General features: G+C 46.0%; 1 long non-coding RNA gene across 1 annotated transcript; it reads left to right on the forward strand.

The window, feature by feature from the left end:
• The first annotated feature begins 9184 nt into the window (after window positions 1-9184).
• Window positions 9185-19547, forward strand: LOC122222969. Its single transcript, XR_006203965.1, has 5 exons — window positions 9185-9244; window positions 11582-11826; window positions 11963-12086; window positions 16155-16320; window positions 19465-19547. It is a non-coding gene; the product is annotated as an uncharacterized LOC122222969 (long non-coding RNA).
• Window positions 19548-22174: the final 2627 nt, after the last annotated feature.

Consider the following 22174-nt stretch of genomic DNA (forward strand, 5'->3'; position numbering starts at 1 on the left):
ATGGGTATTGAGGAGGGCACCTTTTGGGCTGAGCACTGGGTGTTGTATGGAAACCAATTTGGCAATAAACTTCATATATTGAAAAAAAAATAAAATTCGTGCATGTGCAAAAAAATAATAAATTAAAAATTAAAAATTAAAAAAAAAGGGGGGGCACCTGGGTGGCTCAGTCGGTTGAGCATCCGACTTTGGCTCAGGTCATCATCTCACAGTTCATGAGTTTGAGCCCCGCGTTGGGCTCTGTGCTGGCAACTCAGAGCCTGGAGCCTGCTTCAGATTCTGTGTCTCCCTCTCTCTCTGCCCCTTTCCCGCTCATGCTCTGTCTCCCGCTGTCTCTCAAAAATGAATAAACGGTAAAAAAAAATTTTTTAATTCATGCATGCGCAGACATCCAACATGCACTGTCACCTTTGGTGCTGTGCTTTCCCACAGTGTACTTATCACCTGTTATACTATGTAAACTGTCTGTTTATTTTGCTTATGATCTGTCTCCTTCGAGAATGTAGGCATCATGAGGGCAGGAATTTTGGTATACTTTGTTCCCTTGTGTGGTCTTAGCACATAGAACAATCCTCAATAGATACTTCCTGACCGAATTAAGCAACCAACAGTCAAGCTGAGAGGACAAGAACAGAGGTATTATGGTACAGTGGGACGGGAAGGGACGATTGTGGCTTCCGGTGGCAGGTCACTCCAACTCTTCTGCCCATTGTCCTTGCTCTGGAGGACAGAGCTCTAAATGCCCTTGCTCTAAAATGCCCATGTAGCTCCCTCAGCAATCCATACTGTCTCCACCTGGCCCCCGTCCGCCTCTCTTTGCTAGACTCCTCCCAGCTTCCTCTACCTGCCTTTCCACCCACCTGACTTGCATCACAGGTCGCCACCAGTGGGGAGGACCGGGGCTGTGCACCTGGCCGTGAGCTCCTCCAGGATGGGGCAGGGCCTCACGCTTCTCTGGAACCCTGAGCAGGTGCTCGCTTCCCAGCAGGCCAGTTTTTACGTGAGAGGTGCATTCAGGACTAATTTTCCTACAGAAATAGACATAAAGTAGGATCTGCATTATTTCAAATTTTGGACAAACAAGACTTCGTTCACATTGTTTGTATTACCCAGTTGCTTGAAAATGCAGCTGTGCTGTGTAGCTGTGGCAAATGTTGAGTCAACAGGGGGCAAGTTCCCTCCCGTCCTTTCTGGACCTGCTGTCTCTTCTCTCTGCTAAGGGATCTCCTTCTACTGTTGGTGCAGTCAAGAATGTATGTCTTCTGGGGCCCCCCGGGTGGCTCAGTTGGTTAATCGTCCAACTCTTGCTTTTGGCCCAGGTCATGACCTCGAGGTTCAAGGGTTTGAGCCCCACATCAGGTTCTGCGCTGACAGTGCAGACTGCTTGGGATTCTCTCTCTCTCCCTCTCTCTCTACCCTTCCCCCGTTCATGCTCTCTCTCTTTCTCTCTCTCTCTCTTTCAAAATAAATAAACTAAAAAAAAAAAGTGATATTCTTAAAAAAAAAAAAAAAGTGCACGGTTTCCTCCCTATGGTTCCCTTCTCCTCCTTTAAGACCCAAAAAGTCAGCCTCCTCCTTGAAGCCCTCAGGCACAGTAGGTCCCTCCCTCCTCTGTGCTCAAAGACTTGTGCTTGTACTTTTGTCACATTAGCAGTTGAATTGCTAATGAGTTGCTAGTGGGTCTGCCTTCCTTACTACATCTTGAGTCCTTGAAGGTGGACTCTGTGTCTAACTCATCTCTTTATTTTTTATTTTTATTTTTTTAATGTTTATTTTGAGAGGGAGAGAGAGTGGGGGAGGGGCAGAGAGAGAGGGAGCCATAGAATCTGAAGCAGGGTCCAGGCTCTGAGCTGCCGGCACAGAGCCTGACATGGGGCTCAAACTCGCGAACCATGAGATCATGACCTGAGCTGAAGTCGGACGCTTAACCGACTAACCACCCAGGAAACCCAGACTCCTCTCTTTAATCCTAGCACCTTGAATATGAATGAATGAATGAATGAATGAGTGCCCAGGAAATTCCCACAGGTATCTCTGCGCTGTCAGCGCAGAGCCTGATGCGGGGCATGAACCCATGAACCATGAGATCGTGACCTGAAGTTGGACGCTCAACTGACTGAGCCACCCAGGTGCCCTTCTCAGTACTATTTTAAAATTGAATACAGACACAACTTTTTACTATTTTCCAGTGGAAACATATTTAATTGTTTTTCCTGAAAAATATAATTGTAGTATAAAGTTAAAACAATACAGACTGAAGCATCTGACTGGCTCAGTCAGTAGAGCATGTGACTTGATCTCAGGGTCGTGAGTTCGAGTCCCATGCTGGGTACAGAGTTTAATTTAAAAAAAAAAAAACAATGAAAGTGAAAGTTTCCCCTATACATTCTTCTCTCCGATCATAAGGCCACACAAATAAGTAAGGGTTCCCCAGGCAGAGAAAGAATTAACACGGGTTATGCTGACAATCTTTAAGTACACATTTAACCCTGATTTAGTGCAAGCAGAGAGCAGCTGGTACTTACTACCGAACAAAATTATACACCTCTATTCTGAAATAAATCATTTACTGAAAAGGAGAAAGATTCTTTGTTTTCAGCTGCAAAAGATTTGAAACATATGGAAAATTGTAGAAAACAATATAAACAAATTCTTTTTTTTTTTTAACATTTATTTTTGAGACAGAGAGAGAGCATGAACAGGGGAGGGTCAGAGAGAGAGGGAGACACAGAATCTGAAACAGGCTCCAGGCTCTGAGCTGTCAGCACAGAGCCCAACGCGGGGCTCGAACTCATGGACTGTGAGATCATGACCTGAGCCGAAGTTGGATGCTCGACCGACTGAGCCACCCAGGCACCCCGAATTCTTATGTACCTTAGCTCATTTGCTTTAGAACTTTGAGTTTTTAAGAAATGTTATAACGTTATATAGTCTAAGCCTCACTCTCTCATCTTTTTCTCTCTCACTTGTACTCAGAGGAATCTTTATCTTGAAAGTGATGTAAATCATCCCCGTGCATTTTTTTTTTAAGTAGGCTCCATGCCCAACATAGGGCTCGAACTCACAACCCCAAGATCAAGAGTCACGTGCTCCACTGACTGAGCCAGTCAGATGCCCCCCCATGCATATTTTTTAATACATGTAAATTTTAATACATTAAAATAAATTTATATGACATTATATCACTGGACAGTTCCTCCATTCTCTTGCCAAAAAACAGGTTCTTTCCAGTTTTCCCACTATTTCAAGCAATGCCATGTGAACTTCCTTATATACTTTTCCTTGTAAGAGTGATTTCTAAAGCAGCACCTCTCAACTTTTTTGTCTCAGAACTCCTTTATAGTCTTAACAACTACGGAGGACCTCAAAGAGCTTTCGTTTCAGGGAATTATATCTATCAATAGGGTATCATAGTTAACATTTTATAGATTAAAATGAATTTTTAAAATAATTATTTATTAATTAATTTAAAATAATTACAAACCCATTATATCAATATAAATACCATATTTTTATAGAAAATAAGTGCAGTAAGATAAATATAGTAAGATGAATGACATTCTTCATTTTTATAAATCTACAAAAACTATATTGTTTGTGTGGAAATTTTGGAGGATAACTTGGCCTCATATAAATACATAATTGGAAAAGGGGGTGGTAACGTTCAGATAATTGTGGATATTCCCTGATAATGAACCAAAACTCAACAAGTGACTATTTCTTAAAGATCAGCTGCAATGTGAAATCCGAAACCATCTCAGTGAACTTTGTGTACCCTTACATTAAGATGCATTGATCTCGGGGTGCCTGGGTGGCTCAGGCGGTTAAGCATCTGACTCTTGGTTTTGGCTCAGGTCATGATCTCACGGTTCATGGGATGGAGCCCTGAGCTGAGCTCCGTGCTGACAGCGTGGAGCCTGCTTGGGAGTCTCTCTCTCCCTCTGCCTCTGCCCCTCCCCTGCTCTCACTCTCTCTCTCTCTCAAAATAAATAAACTTAAAAAAAAAAAAAGATGCATCGCTCTATCTTGTACTTTGCATACATCTTTAGCTCGTGATTTTTGTAACACCATACACTAGTCATTTGGAAAATATTGGTTCACCGAGCCCTGTAGATCTTCCAGATGTTAGCACACTTCATTAGACAATCTCAGAATTTTTCACTTGTTAATATCACCTCTGATCTTCAAACGCCTGAGTATTAGGAAGCTGTCGTGCTCACAGTGGCAGACCTAAGGGTCCTAAAATTGGAAAGTTCAGATGTCATTATTGGCAACAAATATTATTGGTTGTTTCTCCTTGACGTGACAGGCTCACTTCAGTTTTGAGAAAATATCTGCCAAATATCCAAAAACCCAAATAACCATAGTTTGTTGGCAGTTCTTTTTTTTTTTTTTTAAACGTTTTTATTTATTTTTGAGACAGAGAGAGACAGAGCATGAACGGGGGAGGCTCACAGAGAGAGGGAGACACAGAATCTGAAACAGGCTCCAGGCTCTGAGCTGTCAGCACAGAGCCCGACGCGGGGCTTGAACTCACGGACCGTGAGATCATGACCTGAGGCGAAATCGGACACTCAACCGACTGAGCCACCCAGGCGTCCCTGTTGGCAGTTCTTTCAAGGAATAACAGTGCTCCGTGGAACAAGTGGCCAGTTCATCCTTGAGCTCAGTCACATACGTGCTTTCCCTGGGGACCGCTGTGCTTGAGGATTCAGCAGAAGGGCTTTATGTGCAATTTCCATTTCATCACGGGGAGTATTATAAAGACAGAGACTCTGGGTCAAGATTTTTAAAAATTAAAAATTTTACTGCTCCATCAAGAATGCTCCTCAGTAAAACGGTTTTCCTCCCTACAAAGTGCATGGCAGCACAGAGTACAAGCAGGGCTGGTATGGTTTAGGGACACTGCCTTGATTCGCACCAGAGTTTTAGCCACCATTGCTTTTACACCACCAATGCAAATGTGAACACAGCAGAAAAGACAAGTGACTTCTCTTTTTAAAAAATTTTTTTAAATGTTTATTTATTTTTGAGAGAGAGAGAGCATGAACGGGAGAGGGGCAGAGAGACAGGGAGGGATCCACAGAATCGGAAGCAGGATCCAGGCTCTGAGCTGTCAGCACAGACCCCGACACAGGGCTCGAAGCCACGAACGTGAGATCATGATCTGAGCCGAAGTCGGACGCTTATCCAACTGAGCCACCCAAGCGCCCCGACGAATGACTTCTTAGTATTATTCTGAAGACATTTTTGACCTTGCAGGTCCCCTGAAGCACCTCAAAAGATCCCCAGGAGTCTGGGATTACACTTGGAGCACCGCTGCTCTGGGGTGTCTACCCACAAGACAACCTGCTGGGTGGCCGGGCAGGCACGTTTTACCTTTACTAGTCACTCCCGAATCGCTCTTCTGAGTGTTTATTAACTTTAATCCCACCAGCAATGTATAAGCATTCTCAAGTCCCCAAATCCTGGTCATCATTTATAATCCAACTTGTATTTTGCCAACCCAATGGGTATGAAATAGTGCCTCGTCACTGTATTCATCAGGGCATAGAGTTTCAAACGTATTTGCAATGGTCTTCCAAATCCGTTCTCTAATCACTCATAGTGAGATGGTGTTTATTACTCTCACTAATAATTGAGGTAATTTACAGAGATACAGATATAAAAGACAGTCTCTTTCAACATATGTTTAAGAGGGCTTTTTTTTTCTCTAGCTTTCATGTTGGCAAAACATTTTCCACTTCTCTTCAATTTCCTTTTGCAATTTTCCAAATGAGAGAGCTTCTGGGGAATGCTATTCTAGGGTTTTTAATCATTTATTCCCTGTAAACACTGCCAGCCCATATGTGATTTGGTTTCAGAATTGCAGCTGATTACGCTGCAGATTTGATCCTTCTGGTCTTGGGGCTGGTGAAAACTGCCTAGTGCAGTTCCACGCACCTCGGCGTATACATTGTTGAAATGCTCCAAGCAGATTTGTAGATGCTGGTAACACTGTCTGTGCAGGCCTTTGTGAGCAAGAGTTGATCAGTCTCCAACATGGCAACTTCCAGGAGACTTGCCAGGGTGGGTTGGGCTGTGTGTGATTTTCTCTTTACAAGTTGACTTCACAAGCTGTCCCGTCCCCCAGCTACTAAGAAGCAACGCTGTTCTAAGTAGTCGCATGTGGGAGCTGGAATTAATAGGCATTAGTTCCTCTTCCTATTGGTTTGGATCCTCAGCATCTGTTCATCTGGACTGGGGGTTTGCCAACTTTTTTGGTAATAATCCAGATAGTAAATATTTTAGACTTTGTGGGCTGCAAAGTCTGTCATAACTACTCTACTCTGGAATAGGGCAAAAGTGGCCATAGATAATAGGTAGCCTGACAAGTATGGCTGTGTTGCAATAAAACTTTATTTACAAAAACAGGAGTAGTTTGTAGTTTGCTGACCTCTGGTTTAGATTGCTTCTTCATTTGGTTCTCTGGAGGAAGACTGCTAATCCTTCAATGTCTATTCTTGTAGTATGATAGTCTATAGTTTACATTTCATATCACTGTATGTGTGTGTGTGTGTGTGTGTGTGTGTGTGTGTGTGTGTATGTTTGAATCTTTAATGAAAAAAAGTAAATATGAGAAGTCAGAAATGACAATAATTTGGTTAATAAATAAGATTATTATTATTATTACTACATATTATTAAAACACAAATACTCTGAGAGAGCTTAATACAACACTTGCCAACTGGATCACGGTGGCAATGACATATACATGGCCGTTGTTCCTTTGAGGCCCTCCACTGCTCTCTAGATAAGTGAACTCTAATTGGGCCTGGAAGGCTCCTTGGTGAAAAATCTGATTCCAGCTCTGGAACAAGGAAAGGACAAGAGGAGCCCAAAACACCTCATTGTGCCAGACAATAATATGTGCCAAAGAATAATGGAGACACAGAAACCATCTTGAAGGGATGGCAAAATCTGGGACAATTTGATCATCAAAATTAATAATAATAGTAATCAATTGTAGCTCAATAAATAAAATAAGAACCCCCCCAATCCATATTGATTTAAATTGATAAACAAGTAAATGAGAAAGAAGGGATAATTTTTCCTTATAGTAGAATGCCAAGTAATAAACACAGAAGGGATGATGGAGTTAGAAAATCATCACTAAATGCTAGAACGATACTGAAATGATGGTGAAACGATGGTGAAAGTCTGAGGAGGAGCAGGATATTTTCATAACCTTGAAGTATCTTCCCATAAATGACTTCTTCATTTCAGAGGGAACTGTGGTGACTTTACAATAGAGAAGCCTAGTGGACATCTTCTTACCAAATGATCAAAGTTGATACCACTAATATTGGGGCAAATCAACATCATGTGCCTCCTGATATGATGCACTGAAAAGAACACAACATTGTTTCTGTGAAATTCCTGTCCAAATGCATCCATTCCATCTAATCATGAAAAAAAAAACACATCAGACAAACCCAGAATGAAGGACTACAAAATAACTGGTCTGCTCTCTTAAAAAATAATGTCAAGATCAAGAAATGTAAGGAAAGGCTAAAGAAATATTACAGATCAAAGGAGATGGAAAGAAACATGACAGTTAGATGCACTCTGTAATCCTGTAGTCCTGAGTCCTGGACAGAGGAGGAAAGACAGCTAGAAAGGATACTAAAGGGACCATTGATGTAATGTGAATATCAACTGTGAATTCAAGGATGGTGTTGTATCAATGTTAAATGATTTGATAATTATGATGTTACACGATTTTAATAATTATGCTAAGGTTATGTGAGAGAATGTCTTTGTTCTTAGGGAAAAAACACTACAGTATTTAGGATGAAAGAAAAAAACTGCTCCTGGTAAGATGAGGAAATACCTCATGAACCAAAGTTGGGCTTTAAAATCAAACACTTCATAAGGCTGATCTAAGGTGATGGTACCTGGGAGTGTGGGGGTGGTTTCTGGCTAATATCATGCCTTGGATTACTAGACCCCACAGATATTATAGACCATTTACTATAATTACTATATATTTTATAATCGGGGGAAAAGTAATTTTTTTTAAAGCTTGGGAGGGTATTCCAGGTAGAAGGAAAGAAACTGAGCAAATTTATAGTGGTGAGATATGCAAGTGGTTTGAGGTTCAAAATATGTCAAGGCTGTAGCAGATACATAGTGGAAAAATAAGACTACAAAGTCTTATAAAAATAAGACTGAAAAGTTACAGTCAGATTACAAGGGATCTTAAATGTCATAGTAAGGAGTGTTAATTTTCTTCAAGGGCAAAGGGAAGCCATTGAGATCTATCAAACAGAAAACGGACAAAGAGCTGAACTTTGGGACAATGACTCTGGTTGCATGTTCAGGTGGGATTAGAAGGTGTAGAACCTGGATTTGGAGAGATTTTTGCAAAAGGTGGGTGACAATACACTTATTTTGTCAATCTGGGAGCAGGGAAACAGGAGGAGATGGGCATAGAGTCATCTGCCTTGAGTTGCTCTTTGAGGCTAGAGAGCAATGGGCTTATCCAATGGACTGAATGTTTGTATTCCGAGCCAAACTCGCATGTTGAAGTCCTAATCCCCAAAGCAATGGTATGTGCAAGTGGAACCTCGGGGAGGCAATTAGGGTCAGATAAGGTCATGAGAGAACAGCCCTCAGGATGGGATTGATGTCCTTATAAGAAGAGGAAAATCCCCCTCTCTCTGCACATGGGAGGACACAGCAAGAAGGCGGCCATCTACAAACCAGGAAGAGAACCCTCACCAGATGTGGAATCTGCCGTCAACTTGATCCTGGACTTCCAGCCTCCAGAACTGTGAGAAATAAATGTTGCTTGTTAAAGCCCCAAGTCTACGTTCTTTGTTACAGCAGCCCCGGCAGACGGAGACAATTCGTCAGGGGGAAGAAGTGGACATGGCAGGAAACAAAGAACTTCAAGAAGTACCTGAATCTAGGGGGCGGGAGGGGAAAGAAGAGCCAGTGAAGGAGATGTGAGTGATTAGGGATGAAGGAGGAGAGCCAGGAGGGGGCAAGGTCATAGACCTATGAGATGAAGTGTCACAAAGGATGAGCAAGAGGTGGCCAGCAGGTGTGAGTGCTGCTGGGCAGCTGGGGGTGGTGGTTGTGTTGTTGCTGATGCTGTAGCATCCTGTTCAGCGGAGCAGGAGAGGAGAAGGAGAAGAGTTGCCGGGTGAAGGCTACTGAAGAAGTTTGAAAAAGTTCGGTGGCGTAATGAAAGAGGAAGGTGAGAAAGTAAAACTTGAGGAAAACGGGGTTGAGGGATGTTTTGATTCCCTTTTGGGGCTGGAGCAGACCCCCCTCCCTGCGGCTCTGTAAGACTCTCAGAGGGCAGGCACACCTCCTTGGGTCAGGGAGACCCCCGGGTGGGCACAGCCACCTCATTCTGCCTGAGGGAATGACGGAGTGGCGTCACGGTCATAGCCAATGTCCCCTTGTACTTGGTTACCAATATGGATATTCTAAATCACCAGAGGTCTCAATTACGGACAAAGACAGGATACCTCTACAAGAAGACATTAACGAAGAAGAAAATAACAGGTGTACCAAGCAGAAAAACAGTGACAAATGCACATCATACATAGGCAGTGACAAGAAACAAATTCAGTGTTCCCATCTCCTCACACAGGAGTCTATTGGTCAAGGATGTCTTTTCATTGTCTACAATTCTATGTTCCTTTAAAAATTTCACTACCTAATTGTGATAATAATGATAATGGTAGGGGCACCTGGGTGGCTTAGTTGGTTAAGTGTCCAACTTCGGCTCAGGTCATGATCTCATGGTTTGTGGCTTCGAGCCCCACATCCAGCTCTGTGCTGACAGCTTGGAGCCTGGAGCCTGCTTCGGATTCTGTGTCTCCCTCTCTATCTCTGCCCTTCCTTCACTCATGCTGTCTCTCTCTCTCTCTCAAAAATAAACATTTAATTTTTTTTTAATGAAAACAGAAAGAATCCTAACACATGGAGGGAGTGGGGGGCTCCTGTCTTTCCCCGGTGCCCTAGGGTTTCCCTGAGCTGACCCGGGAAGACTGCCTCCTTGAAGAGACCTGGCCACACTCCAGCCCAATGAGTCCATCAAAGGTCCTGTTTGCAGAGAGAGAGAAAGAGAGAGAGAGAGGACAAGGCCTCACCATCCCTCTCAGCTCCTAGCATTCCTGCCTCTGCTCTGGCTGTGTGCCAGCCAGGGTCCTCCTCCCCTGGGGGTGGGTGGTACAGCTCTAGACAGTTGACAAGCGGCATGGCCCTGAGCTCACTGAAGGTCCTTGGTGTCCCTCTGGTCCCCTTCCCAGGTCAGGGCCACAGGGGTGACACCTCCCAGGTACCTGCAGGTGCCCGATGGTCCCGGCTTCTCTAATCGGGGTCTCTGGCTGTCGAGTCTGTTGCTAACACAGTGACTCTAACTGCCGTGTACTACAAATTAATTCATTCCTTTAGGCCTTGCTGTTCGGTAACTGGCTGTCACAGCGATCGCCCCAGGAGCTAATTGAGAGTTGCGATCCGTGGCAGTATTTCCATTAGCAGCATAATGACAGCAGCCACCGCACACACGCAAATACACATGGAAGCAAAAACACATAGGTACATGTATACACACACACACACACACACACACACACACACACACAAGCTAAACATATACACACACACAGGTGCCAGGCACACTAACACATATTCATCTGATTAGCCCCAGTGTGTTAGCACAGAGACAACTGGAAGGTCATGCTGCCAGGGCTGCCCGTAGTTTGGGAGCCACCATAAGAGGATGTGGACATGACACCCTGGGGGTGGGCCTGTGGGCCACTGCCAAGAGCGCAGGAGCTCACGCTGCTGAGCCTGCTGCCCAGGTGCTGGGGACCTGGCTTCCTCAGTTGACCTCCTTTGATCAGGGGGAGGAACCGGGTGGTGACCACGCAGAGACCCCGAGTGTGTGTGCACAGGCACAGAGGCTGGGATGGATAAGGAACAGGATCAACGGTTCTCGTTCCAACCAAAGTTCACTGGGCCGTCTCCTCGTGCTGCAGATGCAGGAGTTGGTGACCCTCAAAAGCCATTTGGCTCTAGGTCAGGCACCGTTATGGGCACCCAGCTGCCCTCGGCTGGATCCCCCCCAGGCAGAGGCAGAGATGGGATGAGAGTGTGCTGGTTGGCTGGGATATGACCAGCAGCTCCAGGACGGGAGAGGGCTATTGGAAGTGGGGAGGGAGGTGAGGCAATGCGTGTGTGTGTGTGTGTGTGTGTGTGTGTGTGTGTACATGTACCTATGGGGGAGTGTGTGCGCCAGTCTCCACTTCTGGAGGCAGAACAGGTGGGGTATTTGCCCTCCATTCCCAGCGGTTATTAAGGAGGGTCAAGGGTTGCTCCTAGGGGAGTCAGCTCCCTGGTGCTTCCAGCCTAATGCTGTACAGACCTAAACATGCTTCCTCAGCCAACAGGTCCTCAGCGAGTACCTGCAGGGTGAGTGCACAGAGGGTGCAGAGAGGAGGGGTGAGCACACAGAGGGTAGGCCACACCAGCAGCCTTTTCCTCAGTGGTGCACAAGACAGACCCAGTCTCTTTCTCTAAGAAGCTTATTTCAGATGAACCAGACCAGGGCATCAAGTTCAGGAGTCAGGACAGCAGTGGTTCAGAGCCAAGCCCTGGCATCCAGTGAAGCAGGGTAGAGGATGGCTTTGGCCATGAACCCCTCCGCCTACTGGTGCTCCACCAGGCCCCGACCCAAGGCCTCCGTGTCTCGTTCTATACCATCTCCAGCCACTCCCCTGCACCTCCAGCTTCAGCGGCATCTGTAGACAAGAGACCCCCACTCAGGTAACTCTAGCCCAGCCTCCCCTCCAAGCCCTAGTTTGTGTGTCCGACTCCCTATCTGACACCCCCACTTGGAAGTTGTGAAGGCATAAGACACTAACATAGTCAAAACCAAACTCACCGGTCCCCTCCTCCCCAGACACCTGGTCCTCTGTAATGTGTCCCATCTCAGGACGTGGCAGCCATTCCATTCTCAAGCTGGAAGCCTAGGACCCAGCCAGGACACCTCCTTTCCCATGTCACTGATGGCCCATCTCTACCAGGTTTTGTTGATTTTACCTCCCTCTTGTATCTCCACTGCCACCAGTCTAATCTAAGCCCCTTCCCAGGCAAATACAAGACAGGCACTCAAAAAATATCTGATGAGGCGCCTGGGTGGCTCAGTCGATTAAGCATCAGGCTCTTGATTTTGGCTCAGATCATGATCTCACAGTTTGTGAGTTCAAACCCCAAATAGGGCTCTGTGCTGAAGTGTGGAGCCTGCTTGGGATTCTCCTCTCTCTTTCTCTGCCCCTCCTCTCTCTCTCCAAATAAATAAATAAACTTAAAAAATATATATCTGATGAAGGCTCTACTCTACTCTACCAGGGGCCTGCAATGACACTCCACAGGGGCATGCCATCCACTTCTTAATCTGGGTTGTTCCATAGATAAACAAAAAGAAGCATTCCAACCAAACAAATTATAAAGCCCAGTCTGGTGGATCCATTCTAAGTGAATTATAATTAATAAACTTTCTATCTAGTGATAGAAACTATGACTCAAACTCATGGCTCAAGCAAAGTAAGGAAGAGAGGTAGTGGTAATTTAATGACTCAGATAACTAAAAAGACCAATAGTAGAGCTTCAGGCAAGGCTTGATCTAGGGGCTACTGAGAACATCAAACCCCAGTTTCTCTCTGTTGATCTTTTGATTCCACTTTTTCTCTGTGAGTTCCACTCTCTGGGAAGTTCTGACCTCACAACGGCAAAGTGGCTGCTAGAAGTCCAAACCGCAGGGTTGCAGGTTCAAAACTAGAAGAAAGAATTCTCCTTTTCTGTACAAGTTCAGAGAAACACTGTGATTGCATTAATTTGAAACATGTGCCCATCCACTTTGTGACCAGGGGGATTGAATATGTTTATTGACCAGGCTCGGAAGCCTTGGATGGGGCCCTATATAATCTAAGAGTAAGGAGGACAGGTCTCCAAAAGGGGATCCAAGAGCTATGTACTCAGAGAAGGGAACTGGAAGCCCAGGGCAGAGACCACAGACAACAAATACTCACTATTAAAACATACTGCAAACAAGAGGATGCTTTGCCTGGGACCAGCAGGACCCTTGGATGGAAGGCCATGGGAGCTGGTTAGTGCAAGCCATTAACTGTGCAGCAGTCATCTGAAAAGAGCTCTGGGCATGAATCACCTGCTCCAAAGTCCACTACACAGGTGCGAGGCCACACCCCGCATGCATGTGATGCAAGGATGGGGGTGGGGGAAGGGCCTGGGGTCGTTCTGCTTTCCCCAGGATTCCACTTAGGGATCATAGTGCCTCTCATTTCGTGAACTGGGCTGAATAGCGTGCCTCCCAAAAGTGCATGTCCGCCTGGAACCTCAGAATATGAACTTATTTGGAAATCGGGTCTTTCCAGGTGTAATTAGTCAAAATAAAGTCATACCGGATTGGGGGTACCCTAGATCCTATACAACTGATGTCCCTGTAAGAAGAGGAGAGGACCCACAGGGACACAGACATGCAGAGAAGAAAGCCATATGGTGACAGAAACAGATCAGAGTACCTTTCAGCCAAGGAGTGCCAAGGGTTGCCAGCAGCCACCAGAAATGAAGAGCTGGGAGGGAAAGATTCTTCCCTAGAGCCTTCAGAAAGAGCATGGCTCTGCTGACACCTTGACTAGGGACCCCTGTCCTCCACAGCTGTGAGAGAATAAATTTCTGTTGTTTAAGCCCCCTCATTTGTGGCAGCCTCAGGAACCGAACACACTCAGGCTGGCCTTGCTGTCCAGCTCCATTTCCTAAATAGCCACCCTCTCAACCACTGCAGACACAGGCAGGCATTTTGGTGCGTAGCAAACATTTTTGGAAGTTTGGAGGAGTTTTATTTGGTCACATCAGCAACCCGATGTGACCCTCATGACACTCTGGTGCCCTTTTCTCCCATCTGTCTTTCCTCCCAAGTTCCCTCAGAAACTCAACTCCCTCAATTTATTTTGCTGGATGATCTAGGCCCCTGGTTGTCCTTGCTCTGGGCTCACCTGACCCTCTGAAGCCCTCTGCTGGGCTCTGCAAAGACCAGTTAGTTACTACAGGCCTCACTGCTCAGCCACAGAAAACACTTTGGACCTTTCTGTCTTTCTCCTCTTCCTCTCACAGGTCTTAGCTAGAGGAAGAAAGGAATAGAGAGCTTTATTTCCTTACTCATTTGAATGATTCTTTCCTCCCTAGAAAGCAGAAACAGTTATACTCTGTTTGGTTTTAAGTAGCTTTTTTTTAAGAAAAAAACAAAAACAAAAAACCTCACCAAGCCTAGCAAGGCCATGTCTTCTGCCATGAGGTGCAGGGCCACGACTGATCTTTAATTAGCTTTGGCGACCCTTTATCCACGTGGATCCATCTTGGCTCCAAATAGTGCCCCATTCCCAACTGCCACAGAGAGATAGGCCATCTTCCCAGCTCCTGCTGGAGGACCTCGCTCCCCGATCTGTGGCCCTTTCGATGGTCAGAGCAGAGGGACATCTGCTCTGGGATCTCAGAGTCCATCGAGTGAGGAAACGGAGGCTCAAGAGGAGAGGGACTTGACTGGGGCCGCCCAGCAGGTGGCGAGGCAGCTGAGACCAGAACAGGGTCTCTTGTCTCTTTCAGCCTAGTCTGCTGCAGACAACGTGCTGTCCAGCTGTTTTAAAGCACTCTCCTTGCCTGTTTGCTAAGGTTTTCTCAAATTTCCCCATTTAAACTTGATCTCAGATTGTCTCCATAGGGCTTTGGTTAACATGTTAAATTCTGGGGCACCGGGGTGGCTCAGTTGGTTAAGCGTCTGACTTCAGCTCAGGTCATGATCTCGCGGTTGGTGAGTTCGTGCCCCACATTGGGCTCTGTGCTGACAGCTCAGAGCCTGGAGCCCGCTTCAGATTCTGTGTCTCCCACTCTCTCTGCCCCTTCCCCACTCAGGCCCCATTTTAAAAAAATGTTCACGCACTGCCTCAAAGGTAGCATATTGTCAGCATTTGGCACTATGGTAATAGTAATTCATTACAAGGATGATAGCTCACGCATTTAGCCTTACAGAGTGCTTTTCCATCTAACTCAACCAGCAACTATTTTGTCCCCCAGAGGATATCTGGCAATGCCTAAAACCAGTTTTGATTGTCACAACTGGGAGTTGCTACTGGCATCTAGTGGGTAGAAACCGGAGACACCGTGAAACATTCTACCAAGTACAGAACAATACCCACGACAAAGAGTTATCTAGCTTAAAACGTTAGTGGTGTAGTTGTTAAGAAACACTGCCATAGATCATGTCATTTAGTCCTCCTACAACCTTCCAAAGTGGAACTTTCCAACCAGGGTGCCAGGGGCGCCAATGGGTTACATACACACAGTGAAACCTCCCCTTCACTCTGGAGGCAGACAGGTAGGGCCCAGGAGCACCCCAGGCCCACTTGCATCTGGCTATTTACAGACTCCTGCACTTGCAAAAGTGGCCAGAGCTGAGGAGGAAAGTGCTTAGCAAGTATTCTTCAGTCTCTCGCTTGGAGTGAAATCCTTATTCCAAAGGGAAGTCAACTGAGACCCAGGAGGCCTGTCAGTTACAAAGTCACACAATTAAGTGCTGGTTCCAGGACTAGGGAAAAACCAAAGCAGAATTTTTTGATGCTCACCATGTAATATAAAGAATGAATGACAATTGCTATTTTATGAATAAAGAAATTATTGCTGAGATTAATTTAACCAGGGTCATATAGGTCATAAGTAGAGAAAATGGATTCAAACTCAACACCTGTCCTATTCCAAAGCTTGTGCCTCTTTCCCAACATATAATAGGTGTTGGGTCTTACTCCCCTCGTGGCTGAGCTCAGCATAACACGCGGTACACAAAAGGCACTCGATAAATACTTGTAAAGTGAACACAGCCATCGCTCTTTCCATCCTTGGCTTAGGTATCCAGATTGAGGAATACTGGATACCTCTGAGTGAACTGGCATTTCCCATAGCAACTCTTGCTAGAACTCTGTCTCCACCAACCTTGCCCCTCCTTTCCAAGGTAGTAGGTAGGATGGAAAGAAGATGAGGCTACATGCCAGGAGGCCTCATTGGACTTCTGTCTCTTTTTCTAGAATGTTAAGAAAGTTGAAAAGATCATAAGACCCCTTCTGAGGTTGGCCGAATAATGGTACCCAAAGACGTCCTGTTGTAATCTCCAAGGGATGACTAATTTCTCTAACAGCTACCTATTGGACACCTACCAAGGCTGGCACTGATATAGACCCAAGAGGAGCAGTGGTAAGCAACGTAAGATAAGCCCCTACTCTCAGGGAGCTTGTCCCCCAGTGTGGAGGTGCCACTGGGGCTGCTGACAACAATCCAAATATGTGCACAAGGCTTTATGGTCTTTGGCATTCCTCAGTAGCCACATGTATGCTGAGGTCCGGGCAGGGAAGCCACCAATTCCCTCACTGGAACCTGTGAGTCAGGTCCCCCTCTGGAGGGACACATGCTCACCATGTAATATAAATCGATCCAATTGATAGAGGATTTCCACACATAAAATGTAACTAAAGATAAGCTCACAATCCAAAATTACAAAACTCACAAGGAAATAATACACTATGAGAGAATGATGGCAGATATAAGAGATGATAAGTTCAGATCCCCAAGAAATTCAGGTAAAGAGACTATAGGCACAACCCTGTGAATATCCTAAAATCTACCCAATTGTACTCTTTAAAAAGGTGAATTTCATGGCATGTGAATTATATCTCAATAAAGCTGTTATTCAAGAAAAAGGCCACAGTGTGGAGACTATCATATACATAGGTTTAAAATGACTAAAATCACATTATCTTCCTGTGGGGATTATTTAAGAATTAGAGAAAATGTATAATTGGCACAAAATAAGCACCCAGTAAGTAGTATCAGTTATGATTATTCAGTGCTTATGAATTTATCCTCATTTCCACATTTCCTAAGCTCCTTATCATCTATCAAAATGTACCTGTGCAGTGTCCCCATTCTTTTAGAGCCTTAGCACCACATTCTCTCAATTCGAAGACACCAACAATTGTAACACGTGCCATCAATTCCATAAAAGTTTTCTTAACTAAAGTAATATATCAAATGCACTTATCTCTTCTAAGTTGCATTCTAATTCTGGAAATATTAAGATGAGAAAAACACATTTAAATTTATAGTACTTGATAAAGTTATTTGTGGTAATGTGATAATGGATGCCACTGAGCAGCTGACATAATGTTTTTTGGCTCTAAATCCTACATCATCGAAAGGCTGGCAGCCAGAGGCTGGCAATGTTAGAGGCTGGAGCATGAGATGAGTGTCGCGGCCGTGATGTTTGTCCCAAAGGCAGTGGAGCCCACAGGCCTGAAGCAGAAAGGGAGACAACTCAACAAGGGAAATTGTTTTTGTAGCACGTAGGCTGCATTGGCTCAGTCTTCATCTTCCTATCAAGGACGTGATACTTACTCAGTGTTTGGTGTCATCGCCTACATGGGGCCTCTCCTGCCTCCTGGGTCTCAGTTTCCCAAGCTACATGACTCTATTAAGGAACAGGACTCTATTTTCCAATGGACCACAACAAGTAGAGGCTTATTCGGCTCAAAGCTCAGCAGGATTGAGTTCTCTTTCTTCCTCACCCCTCTTTGTTCTTCCCCGTGAGAGGGGATGAAGTCTTCAACAGAGAGTATTGTGGCCAAGGACAGTGCCCAATCTGAAGGTTTCAAGGATCCACTACTGGCCAGGACCACAAAGCTGGGACCTGTAAGGAGGGAAGAAGGGAAAAGAAGTAAAGGGGCAGGGAGACAAGGAAAGAAAGGATTTGCAGGTGCCCATACATGGCTGATTTTGACCACCCCGAAAGATCATATAATGGTGGCGATTTAACAATGGGATTTAATGATGCATAAAATGCTATCACAGAAGTAAATGTGAAATTCAACCTCCCTTCACCCACGATGATGGAGCAAGAAAGCTTGGGTCATCAAGACAAAGGGTCTCATATATATGCCAATGTCTCTTAAACTTTGGCATATACGTGAATCACCTGAGGAGTTTGTCAAAAGGCAGATTCCGATTCAGGAGGTCTGGGGTGGCACTTGAGATTCTGCATTCCTAACAAGTGCCCAGGTGATGCCAATGCTACTGGTCTCTGAACCATACTTTAGTTGGCCAATATTCTACCATATTGGACTGGACCAATATTCATTCATTCAGTCAGTTATTCAACAAATACTTGTTGAGCACCTACTACAGGCCACACAAGGAATGTTCCAAGTGCTGGACATACCAAATAGGAAAGACCAAACAGAACACAGAGCTTACATTCTAAATGACAATATGGGATTGAATTAATGATGGAAGTTTGTGTGTGGTGCGATGTAGAAATGAAGATGTAACAAAACCACATTTCTCATGTGACAATTTATCTTGCCAACCCAAACTCTAATCTTTGTTCATTGAAGGAGAGGGCAGGAAGCGGTGGGAGAAGAGAGGGGATCCTGGCCACTCAGGAGTGTTTCTTAAACTCTCTGGTCTTCAGGTTCTTTTAAAGAGGAGCTTACGCTAACTTTACACTATCATCGTGAGGCCCTTGATATATGGCGGCTGCTATCATTTTATTATTACCGGCCAAAGTGTGAAAATGCAGCTGCCGGAGTCTGTGTCTCCCCTGCACCCCCACCTGGAGTTCTCCATCCTCCCCCACCACCCTTGCCTCCTGGAGCCACAAGGCTACCCTGATGAGCTGTGCAGCTTACTGTGAAATGCGTTGCATTTTCTCCCCAGCTGCCTCCTGATTGCAGTATTTACTTTTAATCTCCTGTGCCTCAATGCCCGATAAAAACTTTGTCACATTAGATGGTGACAGATGGGGGAAAGAAGGGGGGTAGCCCTGCGAGGGAGCATCGGGGGCTGCGCAACAATCCTTCACCACGCCAATTACGTCCTTCGGTGCTCCCCGGCATGGGCACCCATGTCAACGCAGAGGGAAATGGAAAAGCATAAATAAAGACAAAACCAGGCTCGGCGAGGCTTTAATCTGCAGAATAACATTTCTCATTTGTGTGAAATATCACTGGATCCTCTCCCTATGCTCCGGGAGGCACACATGATTGCACACGCACACACCCTGAGGGAGACAGGGGTTCCCAGCCCCCTGTGGGGAGTGTTAACTATGTGCCACAAGGCTTGGAGCTGGGTTAACCCATCCCATGTTCCCAACTGGGCTGCCAGGAATGCTTGCTCCTTCCAGTAGGCATTCGAGGGGAGGAAGGGAGACAGAAACTGGCAGAGAGGGGAATGTAAATGGTTAAGAAATTATCAGGCTGGTGATCAGAATGGGTTCTGTTTTCACAATAGTGGGATGATTCTTAACTGTGATTGTGCTTAACACTTTCCAAACCTCTTCTTTCACAGGTAAACTTCTTGATCCTCAACAATGCTGTGAAGCAATTAAAAACACACCCTCCTAAGTTTTCAAAACATGTCTGTTTTCTCTCTCTCTCTGTGTGGAGGTGTGGACTAACTTCCTGGTTGCCCTAGGGCTGGGGGTGAGAAACAGAGGGTTCCTCCTGGGCCCCTCTTTGTTCTTCATAACCTGGTGTGTGCGTGAGAAGGGAGAGACAGAGACAGAGACAGAGACAGAGATGACAGCCCGGCTGACTATTTAGCTAGGAGACAAGGCCTCAAGTAAATTGGGGGGAGTCCATAATATTATTCTTAATGAACTACATATTTCTATGCTTAACAAAACTACCCACAGTTTCCTCTCATGTAGGCTCAAGTTTTCTCAGATAATCCTTTTCTTGCCTTCATAAGATCCTGAGTTCAAAGGCCCCTCCAGGATTGGGACTTGAGTCCACATGTATGGGGTCCACATGGAGATTCCAGGTAAACAACACCCATGCGGTGTTTCTCAAAGTGTGACTGGAAGATGTGCAACACAAGAAGCTGGGGTACTTGCTCAAAATTCAGGTTCCTGCGGCTTCTGTGAGAAGCGTTCCTCTTTCTCAATGGTGGTCTTCCCACCAAAGTCCAAGAACTGGGTCCCACTGGTTCCAGTTTTTCTGGCTTGAGTCCTGTGCTGCCCAGAACCAGCCGTATGGCCAGAGGTGGGGGCAGGGCTGGAACCCTCTGTCAGGTGAGACAACTGGACAAGGGTCTTTTCCAAGAGAAACTGACAGCCATGAGAGACAGATTTTGAGTCCACAAAGGAAGCTTTTTCCAAAATGACGGCTGACCAGTATCTGATGAGCTCTGTGCTAAAGAGTGAGCTCCTGGTTCCTGGGAGTCCTCGAGCAGACACCGACTGACCAGGAATCAGGTTTGCTGCAGGGAGCTAAGGAGCTGGAATAAATGAGGGCCCTGCACTAGTCCTGTATGGCTGCTATAACCAGTGACCACAAGCTTTGTGGCATCGAACAACACGGACATATTATTTTACAGTTCCGTAGGTTAGAGATCTAATGTGAGATGCACCAGCCTAAAATCCAAGTGTCAGCAGACTGTGGTCCTTTCTGGAGGCTCCGGGGAGAATCTGCTGCCTCGCTTTCCCCCTTATTGAGGCCACTTGAATCCCTTGACCTGTGGTCCCCTCCCTCCATCTCCAAAGACGGCATGGCCAGCTGAGTCCATTCCCCGTCACCTCTCTCTGACCTTCTCTTCTGCCTCCGGCTTCCACGTGGAAGGATCCTTGTGATCATATTGGGCCATTCTGGATAATCCAGGACAATCTTCCTATTTTAAGGTCAGCGACCTTCATTTCATCTACAGCTTTAGTTCCATTTTGCAACGTACTGTAACAGAGTCCCAGGTTCAGGGGATGAGGATGCGGACATCTTTGAGGGGCGTTATTCTGTTTACCCTTGGACTTCCACTCCCTTCCTGGCCAGGGATTCAGTGGTCCTATAACTGATTGGATCACTGGGTCTTTTCGAGCAGGGCAGAGCCTGCGACCCAACGGGGTACAACAGTAACACCCTTCAGATGTGCCCCCGGCCCCCCAGAGCACAGCACATGTGATTGTTTGCTTTGAAACCAGAAGGCAGGTTACACAGTAATTACCTCTTTGTCTATTAGCAGCAATTACACTCAAGTCAGTAGGAGGTCCAGGATGACTGTGGACGCGAGCTCTTTCTCAGGAAATGCTATTAAGTGTAACTAAAAAGTTGTTATACAGCACTTGAAATTATAGTGTCACCTGCCTTAAAAGATCCCTGCCATGTCCCAGAGAGGGGAGAGACAGTGAGGCAGCAGGTGGGTCGTGGGGAAGAGCCTTCTCCCCCTGAATCCTCACGATCCCGTGAAAGTTGGAACAATCTGGGCCTTGGTAGTGGCCAAAGGTGGCGATCTGTAAGAATAGCTATTCGTTGCTCCTTCCTGGGTGACAGGCATAGAGCTGGGGCTTTATGCACCCCAGAGCCAAGTTCCTGAGTGACGCTCACTCCTCACGGCCTTCCAAGGCTGAGAGGAACACCGAATCCGTGTTTCAAGGATGGAGGTGCTGAGGCCTCCAGGGATGGGGCTAAGCGGTCCAAGTGGGAGCTGGGAAAGGTGTTCTGGCCTCAGCCTGCCAGAACCGTCCCAAGCCAGCCTCATGTCCTTGGCAAATGCACGGAGTGAGAAACAGCACTGAGCAGGGGAACTGCCAGAGAGAAGCTTGTTTCTAAAGCATGCAGTTTGGAGAAGAGGGAGGCTGGCTGGTGGCCGCAGCCAGGGTGTGGAGGGGCTTCGCCTCTTATGTTTAAGAGTTCACTCTGTCGTCATCAGGAACCAGTGAAGGGATGGGTAGGGACATGGTTTTACTTTTTAGACAGATCTTTCTGTTGGCTGTATAGATAAGGGGCCAGCAAACTTTTCTGGGAAAGGACTAGATAGTAAATATTTTAGGCTTTGCCGGCCATCTGCTCTCTGTCACAATCACAGAACTCTACTGTTGTGTAAAAATAGCCAAGACCCGGGGCGCCTGGGTGGCTCAGTCGGTTGAGCGTCCAACTTCAGCTCAGGTCACGATCTCGCGGTCCGTGAGTTCGAGCCCCGCGTCGGGCTCTGTGCTGATGGCTCAGAGCCTGGAGCCTGTTTCCGATTCTGTGTCTCCCTCTCTCTCTGTCCCTCCCCCATTCATGCT

Source organism: Panthera leo, chromosome B3, assembly GCF_018350215.1.
Source record: "Panthera leo isolate Ple1 chromosome B3, P.leo_Ple1_pat1.1, whole genome shotgun sequence".
Classification (NCBI taxonomy): domain Eukaryota; kingdom Metazoa; phylum Chordata; class Mammalia; order Carnivora; family Felidae; genus Panthera; species Panthera leo.